This window comes from Egretta garzetta, unplaced genomic scaffold (genome assembly GCF_000687185.1).
Source record: "Egretta garzetta isolate BGI_Z169 unplaced genomic scaffold, ASM68718v1 scaffold325, whole genome shotgun sequence".
Lineage (NCBI taxonomy): Eukaryota > Metazoa > Chordata > Aves > Pelecaniformes > Ardeidae > Egretta > Egretta garzetta.
The window spans coordinates 225,067-231,539 of record NW_009259833.1 but is presented as its reverse complement, the minus strand read 5'-3'; the positions used below and the strand labels follow the sequence as shown (position 1 = coordinate 231,539).

At 56.2% G+C, this 6,473-nt stretch overlaps 1 long non-coding RNA gene across 1 annotated transcript; it reads left to right on the top strand.

Moving 5' to 3' along the window:
* The first annotated feature begins 284 nt into the window (after window positions 1-284).
* LOC118452391 lies at window positions 285-4,133 on the top strand. Its single transcript, XR_004842165.1, has 3 exons — window positions 285-1,018; window positions 2,019-2,114; window positions 3,100-4,133. It is a non-coding gene; the product is annotated as an uncharacterized LOC118452391 (long non-coding RNA).
* Window positions 4,134-6,473: the final 2,340 nt, after the last annotated feature.

The window sequence follows — 6,473 nt, the reverse complement described above, 5'->3', positions numbered from 1 at the left end:
TCCAGCGGCTGCTGGGGGGCCCACGGGGGAGCAGAGCCCACTCTTGCGTTAAAGAACTCATCCCAAAACCCGCATTTCAAAATTGTGGGTTGCCGAGCGGGTGTAAGCGCCCCGGCCGTGTTCCACCGGAGGAAACGATGCTTTTAGCTGCTCGCCGCAGCTCCCGGCTTTCGTGGAAATGTTCAAGCCCAGCGATAACCAGCTTTTTGTGGAATGCATATGCCTCTTAAGGGTGTTTAGGAAACACGCAGATGCATTAAGGAGCTCACAGCCCCTCTCCTGCTCTTGTCAGGGAAGAGGTTTGCTCGGTGCTGGAGTCGCGGGGACTTCTCCGGGAGACAAGCCCGGCTGCAGGAGCAGACCCGTGGGCTCCAACCTCCCCTCCTCTTCGCGGTCTGCGCGAGGAGAAGCCAAGAGGGGAAGAGATGCTCACGAGGTTTCCTTTTCTGCTCTTTGCTGCCTTCTAGTTTTTATTTTTTTAAACTCTGGCCTCTTTGCTTTTTTTTTTTCCCCCCCCTCCTTTCCTTTGGCTTGCTCATTTTTAACTCTTCGCTTTCACTCCCAGCACTGCTCTTGCCTTGCAGTCCACATGGTTTCAGCAATCTCCAGGGCTGTAAAAAGTACTCAGTCAAGTGCACCGGGCACGGGCTCCGTCTTGCATCTGAGTTTGGTTTATTTTGGAAGCTGAGTGGATCCAAGCTGGTGAGATACAGAGCTCCTCGGAAAAAAGCCAGGGTACTCCGGCTAAGGATCCTGGCTCTTCACCATGGGTCAGACCCACCGGGCACAAGCTGGAGCTTCTCCACTGCATCTCAGCGGGCAGCACACCGTAGCAGTTTGGGGAGAAATCGCCTTGTTTGGAGAATACGATGAAGATGATGAGAGGTGTGGAGGAGCTCCTCTACAGGAAAAAGCTGTATCGGCTCTGATATCAGGGGGAAACAGCGATGCGCACAGATGATGTCGCTGGTGAGGAGGAAGGAGACCAAGGAGGAGTGTGACAGAGGTCTGTAAGATGGTGAGTGGCTCGGAGACAGGGAATTTTCCTTTACTAGATGGGATAATGAGTGAAACTGGTTTGCAACAAGTCAAACCCACACGGGGCCTTTCATCTCAGTCCCCTGCGGAGCTGTGGGACTCCTTGCTGCAGGATGCTCCGGGTGCTAAAGGTTTGCAGGGCTCCAGAAACTCATGGGACAGACAGATGGAAGGGCTCTTACATCCAAAGATGTCTGTTCTGGCTCGCAAAGTTACCGACCTGCAGGTTGCGGAAGGCTTCAAGAACCTTCATGGGGGGGGTTTCAGCAAAGGCTTGTCCTGTCCTGGATCTCCTCCCTTCCAAAAGGTCCCAGGGCTGGGAGCACCCTAGGGAGATCTTCCATCTGAGCTAGGGGAGAGGGGTTGGAGGCCTCTGTCTGGACACACACGGCACAGGCAGGATTTGTCCTCACCCAGGGCTTGCTGACAGCAGATGAGATCTCGGTGCCGCTCCCCGAGCGGGTTTTCAGGATCACAGACGTTTCTTCTTGGGCCTGCCCGTGTTGATCTCAACCTGCCCTGCCCTGCAGTCCCGAGATTTTCACCCAGCCAATCCTCCGCCTTTCGCTCTGCTTCATTTATAATAGAAAATTAATAATTAACTGGCCTGTCCTTTGAGCGGCACGTAAAGAAAATCCCTACCACCTGCCTTACGGGTTGTGTGTCGCCCTGGAGTCTGTTTGTTTTTCCAGCGAGCTGCTCTCCACCAGCAGGATGCTGGCGTTTTGGGGTGGCCTCCTGACGGCCCCAGGGCTTTCCTCCACCACCCAGAGCCACCTCTCTTTGCAGCCAGCCCATCCTCCTGCAGTGCATCTCTTGGCCACAATATTTGTGAAATACTGTGAATGTTTCAGAAGGTGAATGCCTTTTTGCATCTGCAGGGTCTTCCCTCTGAGCCCAGGTGTGCCAGTGGGTCACCAACTCCCCTGCAGCATCTCACCACCTTCTCTGACCTCCATCCTCTTGTACCCATCTCGCAGGACACATCAACAACCGCCAGCCACTGAAGATGGAATGGGAGGCAACTTCACCCTAGCCTGGGAATTTTTGGATACAAAAAGATGACAGGGAAGAAGGTAAGAGTTGGTTGGTTTGATCTCCTCCTGCTTGTTTTTCACTTGAATAATTTGATTCATTTTTTTACCCTTTTTTTATGAAAGATGCTTTGGTTGGCCAGAGAGAGAAGGTTGGCCTTCTCCTTCTCCAGTGGAGAAGGAAAGTCCTGAGTTATTTCCCATCCCTGTTCAACTACAGACCAGGAACATCACCACCCCCTTCTCTGGGTGCTTCAAGGACAACTCCCAACAACAGCCAGAGAAGCAGACACCTCTTTTAGATCTGTTAAATCTAAACCCAAATACTTCTGGCAGAACTGGATGAAGGGAATCCTCTTTCATAAAGATTTGCCCTTCCAGTTGACAGGCGAGCTTGCAAATGCTCTAACCCCCACTCCCTTATTTTTACAGCACCCGTAGAGTTGTCGTTAGTGTTAAATCCCCGTCCCAGTGCGAATAAACTGATGGGTTAATATTTGTTAAGGGACAGGGAGCATGCCAACACGCCCCTCTTGAGAGAGCCGGGGCCAACCAGGCTCAAACCAAGAAGATCTTCAAAGTCTTTTCAGATCTTCACATGTCATCCTCCTAAAAATTCAGTGTTTTTTATTATGCCCCTAAAATTACAGCAACGCAGGTGCGAGGGGCTTGGAGTCAGACCTGACCCAAGGCTGGGGCAGCAGCCAGGGGCCTCTACGCATCCCCTCGGCCCCGCGTTGGGTTTTTTGCTGCTTATTAAAATGGGGTTTCCCATGGATTTCCACCAGCAGCACCAGACCTCCTTCGGGGGCATTTGAAGCGATTCCAGCCCCCACGCGCTCCTCACGGGGCAGGGAACCGTCCCCTCTCTCCTTCCCGGCAGCGCCAGGATGCAGCTCGGGATGTTGGTCCCCGTGGCAGAGGAGCAGGGCGGGTGCCACGGGTGACGGCAAAGCCGTGAGAAGAGAAAGTGGTTGGGGAGACGCAATTTTTTCCTTTAATCTCAACTTTTAATATCTCTGTACAGGGTTGCAGGCGGCGTGGAGTGGTCTGCGGCCACGCAGCTGCCCCGCTGCTTGCCCACGGAGACACCGCTCCCGCTCGGGGGGATGCTGCCAACGGCACCTATGGACAGGAAGGCAGAGGACTGTATAGGAAGGTGGGTGAGTGTGTAGGAAGGCGGATGAGTGTATAGGAAGGTGGATGGGCATATAGGAAAGTGGGTGAACATATAGGAAGGCAGGTGAGTGTATAAGAAGGTGGATAAATGTATAGGAAGGCAGATGAATGTGTAGGAAGGCAGGTGAGTATAGGAAGGCGGAGGACTGTATAGGAAGGTGGGTAAATGCATAGGAAGGTGGGTAAATGTATAGGAAGGCAGGTGAGTATATGGGAAGGCAGATGAGCGTATAGGAAGGCAGATGGGCATACAGGAAGGTGGGTGAACATATAGGAAGGCAGGTGAGTGTATATGAAGGCAGGTGAGTGTATAGGAAGCTGGATGAGTGTATGGGAAGGCAGGTGGGCATATAGGAAAGCAGGTGAGTGTATAGAAAGGCAGTTGAGCGTATGGAAAGGCAGGTGAATGTGTAGGAAGGTGGATGAGTGTATAGTGAGGCAGGTGAGCATATAGGTAGGCAGGTGAGCGTATAGGAAGGCAGGTGAGCGTATAGGAAGGCAGGTGAGTGGATAGGGAGGGTAGGTGAGCATATAGGAAGGCAGGTGAGCGTATAGGAAGGCAGGTGAGCATATAGGAAGGCAGGTGAGCGTATAGGAAGGTGGATGAGTGTATAGGAAGGCAGGTGAGTGTATAGGAAGGTGGATGAGTGTACAGGAAGGCAGGTGAGTGTATAGGAAGGCGGATGAGCGTACAGATCCCACCAGCCCTGACCCCGCTGGGGGTCAGTTACCTGCAGCCCCCGAGCGGCAGCACCTCCTTCCGTCGGTGGCAGCGGGTGCTTGGGGGGTGGTGGCTCTGCGGGGCAGGGGCGAGACCCAGGCGAGCAGCAACCTCTTAACTCCCCGCAGCTCTGAGCCACCCAAACCTCGCCTCACCGAACGCGGCCGCGCCGGCACAGCCGTGCCGGACCCGGCGTGCCAGGGCTGTGCCGAGATGACTCATCCCACCGCTCGCAGCAGCACACTTCCAACTAGCAACAAATGAAAATAGAAATGTCCCCGGCTCCTGAGCCAGGAATAACATCGCAGGCTATTTTTTTTTTTTTTTTGGTGTTTTTTTTCCCTTTAAAGTGAAATCCCTTTTTTTTGTAATTCTCTCTGACTCAGACCCAGTAAAGCCACCGCACAGCAGCAAAGTCTCCTCCCTGGCTTCTCCAGTGTGGCCTGCGGCACGTCAGCCACCAGCATTGGTGCCAGTGGGGGCGGATGCAGGAGGGGAGAAGCAAAGCCTGGTGAGGCGGATCTGGGGGGACAATGCCACGTCCTGGTGGGACACGGCTTGGTGTTTTACCAGGATGCAGAGCTCGGGAGCAAAAAGGGGAGAAGGAGGAGTGCTTGGGGTTGTAGCCTGGGAGGTTTATATGCTGAGAGGAGGAGGAAGGAGAGGATGGATGACTGCTGGGATGGAGAGCTGGGCGACGGGAGCAGCCAGACCCTCCTGCCGCAGTGGTGGGATGGGGACAAGGGGGCTCCTTGGTTCTCCCCGCTTTGGGATGCGAATCTGCTGGTGGCTGCCATCAAAGAGCAAAGTGAGGGTGATGGTGAGTGAGAAAGGGGGGGTGATGGGACCATGCCAGTCCCCATGGAGCTGCCTGGGGCTGGTGGGTGGTTGCAGCTGTAGCGAAGGTACGGGGACATCCCAGGAGCAGGCACAACAGCGTTATCTCAGCCACCCCATGTAACTGCTGCTCCCATTACACGCTGCCCTCCAGGCCTCCCCAGGGCCCTGCCAGCTTTTTTGGGGGGAGATAAGCCGGGTCCCACCGCTCTATCAGGCCAGCCCACACCTAGGATCCAGCAAAATGTGGCCACTGTCCCCACCCCTGCCCGAGCCCTGGCTGCAGGGTGCTCATTCCCCTGGCAGAGCCCATCCAAACCACCCTGGGGATGAAGCAGGGTGCAGCACACTCATTAAAAATCATTAAAATAGCAATCAAGGACTATTTACATAGCTCCCCATCCATAACCTCTTGCTTCCAGGAAGCAAGACCATGCTACGGGTGATTTTCCCCAGGGCATCTGAGCCGGATGATGCGTGGAAGTAAATTTTGGGGTTTTTCTTGGGGCTTTTCCAAAAAAAAAAAAAAAAATCACCTTTTTTTCTTCTGCCATTCTTCTTTGGCCAACCCTGCACGGGGGTAACTTCACCACCTGCTCCCCACGGGCCCCCCAGCAATGGGGATGTCCCAGAGGGACACTCGGGGACTCTCATGCTGGATGCTGGGGGATAACCTGGGCCACCTAGGCTTAATTTTAGAGTTGGGAAGGGAGATGGCAGCTCTCCAGGGCCGCTGCCCGTGCCTGCCCGCAGCGGCCTGCCCGCAGCCGGGAAAACCCTCCATCAAGCTTGCACGAACCAGCCGGGCTCGAGGCAGCTCCAAAACATCTCCGGGGCATCCTATGCCACATCGAAGCACTTTTCCGGCAGCGATGGAGGTGCTTCTTCTTGGGGTTCGGGGGGGCTGGGGGGCTGCCGGGGCTGTGGCGCCTGAGGCAGCTTGCACACCCGGGCGTACACGGGGCTGGGGGGCCCCTCGCTGTCCGGCCACCCCCGGGAGTACACGGGGCTGGGGGTCCCCTCGCTGTCCGGCTCCTCCGGGGCGATGACCTCCTGCATGGGGGTGCTGGGCTCGTCCCCAGCGGGCAGGGATGGGGATTCCCCCAGGGCGCTGCTTGCGTCCCAGGGCTTTTTCAGCGTCCCAGATTTGTACCAGATGCTTTCGTAGATGGATCCCTCGGCATCCGGCATGGGGTCTGACGTGGCTGTGCCAGCATCCCCAGGCAAAACCGGCAGCTGCCGGTGCTGTAGAAACTCAGGGGTCCTCAGGGCTGGTCCGGAGTGTGCGTGGGAATGGGGTGTCCAGCCCAGCACGTGCAGCCCGGGGTCCCCCAGCACCGCGGGGCCGTCTACCTGCTGCTGGGGCTCACCGGGAGAGGGGGTGCCTGCAGGGAGGGAGAAGAGGGGGGGGCTGAGCCAGGGAGGGCTCCCCCAGCACCACCACACTGGGGGGCATCCCCGGCTAACGCACGGGTAAAGCAGCACCGAGTAAATGGGATTAAATGGGTCCCACTCCCACTTCTGTCCCCGCTCTCCACTTTTAGCAAGAAAGATAATAAAAAGGAAAGAAAAAAACAGGGCGAGCATCCCCAGGTTGCTGGCGGGGGACCGTGCTCCCCGCCATGGGGCCCGCGCGGCGGCGGGGGCCGGCGGCCCGCTCCCAC